Source organism: Coenobita brevimanus, chromosome 30 (assembly GCF_032717465.1).
Source record: "Coenobita brevimanus isolate Jiangsu-jjx chromosome 30, ASM3271746v2, whole genome shotgun sequence".
NCBI lineage: Eukaryota > Metazoa > Arthropoda > Malacostraca > Decapoda > Coenobitidae > Coenobita > Coenobita brevimanus.
Window position 1 is genome coordinate 26,063,193 of NC_136983.1, and position 7,427 is coordinate 26,070,619.

At 40.8% G+C, this 7,427-nt stretch overlaps 1 non-coding gene across 1 annotated transcript; it reads right to left on the reverse strand.

Moving 5' to 3' along the window:
• Nucleotides 1-6,636: 6,636 nt before the first annotated feature.
• Nucleotides 6,637-6,708, reverse strand: TRNAW-CCA (transfer RNA tryptophan (anticodon CCA)). The gene has a single exon. It is a non-coding gene; the product is annotated as a tRNA-Trp (tRNA).
• Nucleotides 6,709-7,427: the final 719 nt, after the last annotated feature.

Here is a 7,427-nt window from a genome sequence, read left to right on the forward strand (position 1 = left end):
GATAAGTAAGGATGGAAGTTTGGAGGGTGAAGTGCTTGAAAGGGTATAACAGGGAAAAAAGGTTGCTGATTCCTTGAAAGCAGTGATAAGAAACAGGGAAGTGAGCATGGAAGTAAAAAAGCTAATACATGACAGGATTCTGACACCAACTTTAACGTATGCAAGTGAGGCTTGGACCTTGCTGGGGGGACAGAAGTCAACAATGAGAGCTGTGGAAATGAGTTATTTGAGAGGTGTATGTGGAGCCACATGGAGAGACAGACTGACAAATGAGGAAGTGAAGGAGCATTGTGCTGTGGATGCAGGTGTGATAGAAAGCGTTAGGAGAAACACATTGAGGTGGTATGGCCATGTTGAGAGGATGGAGAGTGAGAGACTGACAAGGAGTGTGTATGTGAGTGATGTGGAGGGGAGGAGAGGGAAGGGGAGACCATGGATTAGATGGAGGAGAGGAGAGGCATATGAGAGAGGGAGGTGTGAGCTGGGAGCAGGGCAATGAAATGGCGAGAGACAGAGCGACATGGAGGCGATTTGTTTGTGGCCTCCTCTTACGGGATTAAGGCTTCTGGGAATAGACAGATAGACAGACTCTGTTTATCTTCATGAAAAATAAGTGACCTCCATTCAGCATTACACAAATCAATTTTGACTCACTTATTAGTTGCGGAAATTTGTTTTAAAGTGGCACCAGACTCTTTACTCCACTCACTCTTGCTACAGCAGGGTCACAGGCATTTAGTAAAGGAAACACATCACTTAGTCCTCTGAACATTTTATTGATTTGTCCTGAAAGATCTGTCTAGAAATTTAGGCATTTAACCCTGAATCCTCTCATTTCAGATCCCAATTCCTTGGTCACATTCTTGCTTTGCATCATGTTCTTTACTTTGCTGCCAATGTACCATTCATTTTCAGGCAGAAAATTGGATGGATTTTGAAGTTCAACTGCAAAGGGATTTGAGTCTGCCCTGAGGCTATCTTTCTTTAGGTAATTCCCAAGGACAGTCCTGTAAAAGGCACAGATGTTCGAGTAAGAAATGTGTACCATCACAGTGTCACTTGGAAATTCTCTGTTTATATTACTGATAATATGTGGAATGTAACTTAAAAAAGAAAAGTAAAGCCTGAAAAGAGGATTGTTCAGAGCATTAAGTATATATGTTGCAGATTTAATTTGAGATTCCAAGGCCTCCGCCTGAAAGAAAAGAATGAGAGCTGACCATTGCTCTAATATTCTGTTAACAACAAAGTCTAAGGACAGCCATCTAGTTTGACTGGCATAAAGAAGTCTGTGAGAATCAACTCGAACAAATTCCTGAAACTCCTTAAATTTCTTTAATGTCTTAGAACTGTGGTTTATGTAGCCACGAATATCTCTACACAGTTCTTCAACACATTTTTGGAGTTTATCACAAGCTGCAGATGAACAAAGATGTAACGAATGACGAATACATCCAGAAACAAACAAATGAGGCACTTTTTCTTTAAATTTTGCTTCTAAGCTTCCCAAACTCCCCATCATGATTGAGGCATTGTCCACAGCAAACCCAGGAAAGCTAGAACGTGTCTAAAAAATTAAACCCAACGGGAACAAGGTCAAATACTGATATCAATGTGGTAATAATAACAATAACTGCTACTACTACTACTACTACTACTACTACTACTAATAATAATAATAATAATAATAATAAATAAAAGCATCTAATTCTGTAAAAAAAAAAAAAAAAGTATCCATTTCTGATTTGGTCATTCAAATTCGTATCCTTTTGCTCAGCGTCGTAAAAATGTACCAGTAATATAAAAAAAAATATCCAAATGATACTTTCGTATCCATACTGGGAACCCCGTGTAACTTTCTTTTCTTTTTATGTTATGGAAAAGAAAAAAAAATGGTATTACTGACCCCTCACTTGCGGTCTCACGGGACCTCAACTCCCCACTGATCTAAGGTAGAAGGAAAGGGGAATGGATGAAATGGATAAGGAGTGTGCGGTAAAGGAAATGAATGAGTGTTGTGTGTGTGTGTGTGTGTGTGTGTGTGTGTGTGTGTGTGTGTGTGTGAGCACGATAACTTCGCAACCGCTCAAGACATCATCACAATCTTTTACAGCCGCGCAGTAAGGATTAAAATATCCAATGAGTTCGAAATTGGTGAACTAGGTCAAGGTCTCTGTGTCTGTTACCTCGAAAACTTCGAAACAGCTCAAGATATCATCAGAGAATTTTTACAGGTGTGTAGTATGGATAAAAATCTCCTAAGAGGTCAGAGTTGGTAGAGGAGGTCAAGGTCAAGATCATATTCCGAGCAGCGCGAGATGTGAATCGGCTCGTTGCTGGTGTCAGTCTCCCCATGGGGGACTTCTAGTTATTATCGCTATTATTATTGCTGTTGTACTTGTTGTTATTATTGTTATTATTATTATTATTATTATTATTATTATTATTATTATTATTATCATCGTCATCATTATTATTATTTGCAGTGTTACACCTTTATTGTTCAGTCAGGAGTGCTGGGATGCTTATCTAGGCAACTCAGTCCGGCCAATAATGGCAATATTCACTACTCTCTCATCCCTGAGGGGCATTATGTGAACAGTAAGCCCACAACAACCTTTGGATTTAAACCCTTTTTGCACCACATCCGGTTGGAGCTCGGGGATCCGCTAGAGCATCAGAGATCCCTTTGTTCCTTGATTTCCTGAGGTTACAAGATACCATTTGGCTCATCACTCAGCGTAGTCACTTGAAGGTAGCTCTGCAACCAGTAAGTCGATGGTGAGCGCCTTCACCTACCACAAACTCCTAATAACATTTACAAAAAAAAAAAAAAAAAAAAATCAGTGACTGCAGTGGTACCCATGTTCTAGAGCCTTTAGCCTCTTGGGTCATTAGCCCGAGGACATCATTCTTGTGAGGTCTATAGGTAATATTAATAAACTCTGGATTGACTGTCGAAATGAAAATATTTTGATAACGACTTAAATAAACTCATCAGCATGAGAGGTCTCGCGAAATCGTCTATCTATAAAAAAACAGAATATTAAAATGACGTCATTGTTTTGAAGGGGTTAAAGACACGCAGCCAACTAACCCTTCCTGTCAACCATACCCAAAAATACCTCTGGCCAATCCAATAACAGTCTATCCTCTCAACCCTACTCTGCACCTGCCCCTCCCCTCCTCACTTTTATCCTTCCATTTCACCCCGACCCATCCGCCAACATCCTCTCCTTTACAACTGTCCCGCCCGTTCCATCGAGCTCTCCATCCCCTCACTCCAACTCTCTATCCACTGTCTTCAATTTTTCTCCACCTCCAGCTCATCCCCCATTCTCTTCCTCTTTTCACCCTACCTTAACACCAGATAACATACCCGTCTTCACATCTCATCAATGACTTGGAGCATCTTGTACACCACCCTTCCCGTATCCCTGACCGCCTTGGAGAGAGATCCAACATGCTTGACCTCTTCATTACAACTAATTCCTCTGCTTAAACAGTTAAGCTGTTCTCTCCATTGGGCTTCTTCGATCACAACCTTATCACATTAACCTGTCCTATCACTCCAGTATGGCTTATGGACCTACAAAGAAACATCAGTTGTGGCAATTTGAAGCTACTGACTGGGAAGTCTTCAGGCAGTAGTTCTTTGGTTTTCCCTGGAATGATTAGTGCTTCCATTGCCGAGGGCCATCTGAGTGTGCCTTGCGCATTACGGAGATTATTCTCTTGGGCATACATTCCTTTCTCATATCCTTTGATTAATGTAAAAAAAAGGTTGGTTTAATCACGCTTGGTCTGATGCTGTTCACACAAGAAGAAGGCCTACAAAAGGTACCGGAGCCAACCCACCCGTGAATCTCATCTTTCTTATCTCTCTGCCCAGAATAAAGCTAAGTCTGTTCTTTGCTCTGCTAAAAATAATTTCATCTGTACCACATGCTCTGAACTCTGCAACTCGAACTCTTCCTACTCCTTCTGGCACTTTGCCAGAAACCTTTCTAACAACTTTACCTCATCATCTTTCCCTCCTCTTTTCCACTCTGATGCCATCGTAACTATTTCTTCTACTGATAAAGCAGAACTCTTCTCTCAGACTTTCTCCTCCAATTCCACCTTAGACGATTTCGGTGCTGTCACTCCATCTCTTCCCCCCATGTGACTTCCTCACGGCTGACATTAAAATTTCTTCAATTGATGTATTTTCTACCATCACTGACCTCAGCACTAACAAGGCATATGGGCCTGATGAGATCCCTCCTCAAGAACTGTGCTTCTGTGCTTACATCCTGCCTAGTTAAACTCTTTAGCCTTTGTCTATCAATGTGCTTCTTTCCTTCTTGCTGGAAGTTTGTTCTCATTCAGCCTGTCCCAAAGATGGGTGACTGTTCCCAGCCGCCTAACTATCGTCCAATTGTTTAATATCATGTATTTCAAAAGATTTCGAGTCTCTTCTTAACAAAAATTTTTAAAGCTTCCTTTATATTGCAACATTCTTTCTGACTGTCAGTATGGGTTCCGCCAGGGACGCTCCGCTGGCGATTTTCTCACATACCTTCAGACTACTGGTCATCCTCCTTTCAGGACTATGGCGAAAGCATTGCCATTGCACTCGACATCTCAAAGGGTTTTGATCGAGTCTGGCATAGATCTTTAATTTCCAAACTACCAACTTACCGTTTCTATCCTTCTATCTGTGCCTTCATCTCTAGCATCCCTTCTGGTCGTTCTATAGCTGCTGTTGTAGACTGCCACTGTTCTTCTCCTAGAGCTATCAATTGTGGTGTTCCTCAGAGCTCTGTCCTATCTCTAACTCTCTTCCTTTTATTCATCAATGACCTTCTAAACAGTACATCTAACACTATCCACACTTACGGTGATGACTCCACCCTTGGCCTATTCATTCACTTCCCACAGCGTCCATCTCAGCAGTTGCTTCAACAAAGAAGGGATGAGGCTAGGGCACACCTAATGTCTGACTTGGTTTATTTCTCTGACTGGGGTAAGAATAAACTTGATCATTTTAATGCGACCAAAACTGAGTTCTTATGTTTATCAACCCGAAAAAATCTCCCACAGGAGTAGCCATTAGCTTTTAACAATAGCCAGCTAATACTGCATCATCTTTCAGCAAGATTTATCTTGCAAAGAACATATTACCACTCATGTAAAATCTACTTCCAAGAGATTGATTGTGCTAAGCCTACTCCATACCTTCTTTACCCCTGCACAGTTGTTGACTTTATACATGGGTTTTATTCGCCCCTACATAAAGTACAAGTCTCATGTGTCGGAAGGCTCATCACATACAGCTCATCTCAACACGGTGGAGTCAAAAGCTTTTCATCTCATTAACTCTCCTCCTCTTCGTGGCTCCCTTCAACCTCTGTCTCTTTGCCGCACTGTTGCATCTTTATCTCTTGTCTATCGCTCCTTCAAAGACCACTGCTCCTCTGAACAGTTTGCTTCCATCCCTTCACCACAACGGCGGGCACATAGCACCCGTGTAGCAACAAACTCTCATCCCCTTTCTGTCCAGCTTTCTAATGCAAGAGCTAACCGCTACTCCCACTCCTTCATGTATGCAACAGGTCAGCTCTGGAATTGTCTCCTTATGTCTGTTTTTCCTACTGCCTACGATCTCCAGTCTCTCAAACGCAGGATATCCAGGCATCTCTAAATAAATGAATCTTGAATTTGGCTCTCTGTTGTATTGTTTTTGTTTTGTGTTTTCTTTGAGGCAGCAGTTTGCAGGCCCCTTGCCTTTGGCTCCTTCCTTGCATAGAAAAATAATAATAATAGCAACAAAAACACTCCATCCCTAACACCCTCTCGAAAAACAGAACAGTAATCAGAATTACATTAGCTGTCGCAAAAGTGAGAAGAAATACAATATATGCCTCGCTGTGTTTCTCAGTTTAACACCCGGATTCGTTAACTTTTTTAGAGTTAATTCTAGTGTGCTTAATACGTTTTTATTCAGCTTACTAAATGCTTTTCAAGTAGAAGGGAGTAGTTGGGTGTATATTTGTCTTCTCCATTTCGAAAGGCGTCCTATATAGTTAACAGGTTTCGTTTTGTGTGGCAAGAATGAAAATGGGGTAAAAGGAGTTAACTATAAACAAAATAATAGCCACAAATAATCAAACTTACGGCATAAAAGACCTGTCCTGGCTTGGCAAGTCCAATTAACCATGTCAGTATGATGACTTCTTTATATATTTCGTTCTCATTGCTATCAGATAATTTCATTCAACTTAAGACCTCCCTGAGAGATGGAATAAATGAAGGTTATTAGATCTAGAATTCCGAATTACAAACGTGTCTTTTAAACTGCCAAAAACAGTGAGAACAAAGTATAAAAAGACATAAGTGTCTTACGGGAATTTACTTGGACAACCAAGATACTACTACCAGTCACAGTACTACCGAGTAAACATTGACTCTGTCGCTTGTTTGTACTTTGTGTTACTGTGGTAGTAAATGACTGTTTTGCTTCTTCCATGGCATTCCAGATTTATATCACCTCTGCACTGATTGGTTCCTTGGTACTGCTGTATTTTTCTTTTTTCATTCCACAGATGTTGCTATCGATTGATCGTTATTTTTCGTTCCTAAAATAATTACTTTTGACCCCGGAGAGACTCGAACACCCAGCATTCTGATCTGGAGTCAGACGCGCTACCATTGCGCCACGAGGCCACTTAAGGTGCCTGGATGGACATTAAGGTGTGTTGTTACATGTGACAGGTAGCGCGTGGGAAATGCCACTTGTCACCTGTGATTATTTCCCATCACAATCAGTCTGAATACTGCATACAACCTAACCATTTATTGCAGAGATCATGAATATTATTTGAATTACATCTCTCTCTCTCTCTCTAATATATATATATATATATATATATATATATATATATATATATATATATATATATATATATATATATATATATATATATATATATATATATATATATATATATATATATATATATATATATATATATATATATATATATATATATTTTCTATTGCCAGACGCCTCAATCCCGTTTGGGGTGGCCACAAACAAATCGCCTCCAAGTCGCCCTGTCCCCCGCCATTTCACTGCCCTGCACCCAACTCATACACCCCTCTCTCATATACCTCTCCACCCTATCCCTCCATCTCATCCTCGGCCTCCCCCTCCCTCTTCCCCCCTCCATCTCACTCACATACACTCTCTTCGTCAGTCTTTCACCATCTATCCTCTCCACATGGCCAAACCACGTCAGTGTGTTCCTCATAACGCTTCCTATCACATCCATATCAACACCACAACGCGCCTTTATATTCTCATTCGTCAGCCTGTCTCTCCATGTGACTCCACAGGCTCCTCTTAAATAACTCATTTCCATTGCTCTCACTCTTGACTTGTG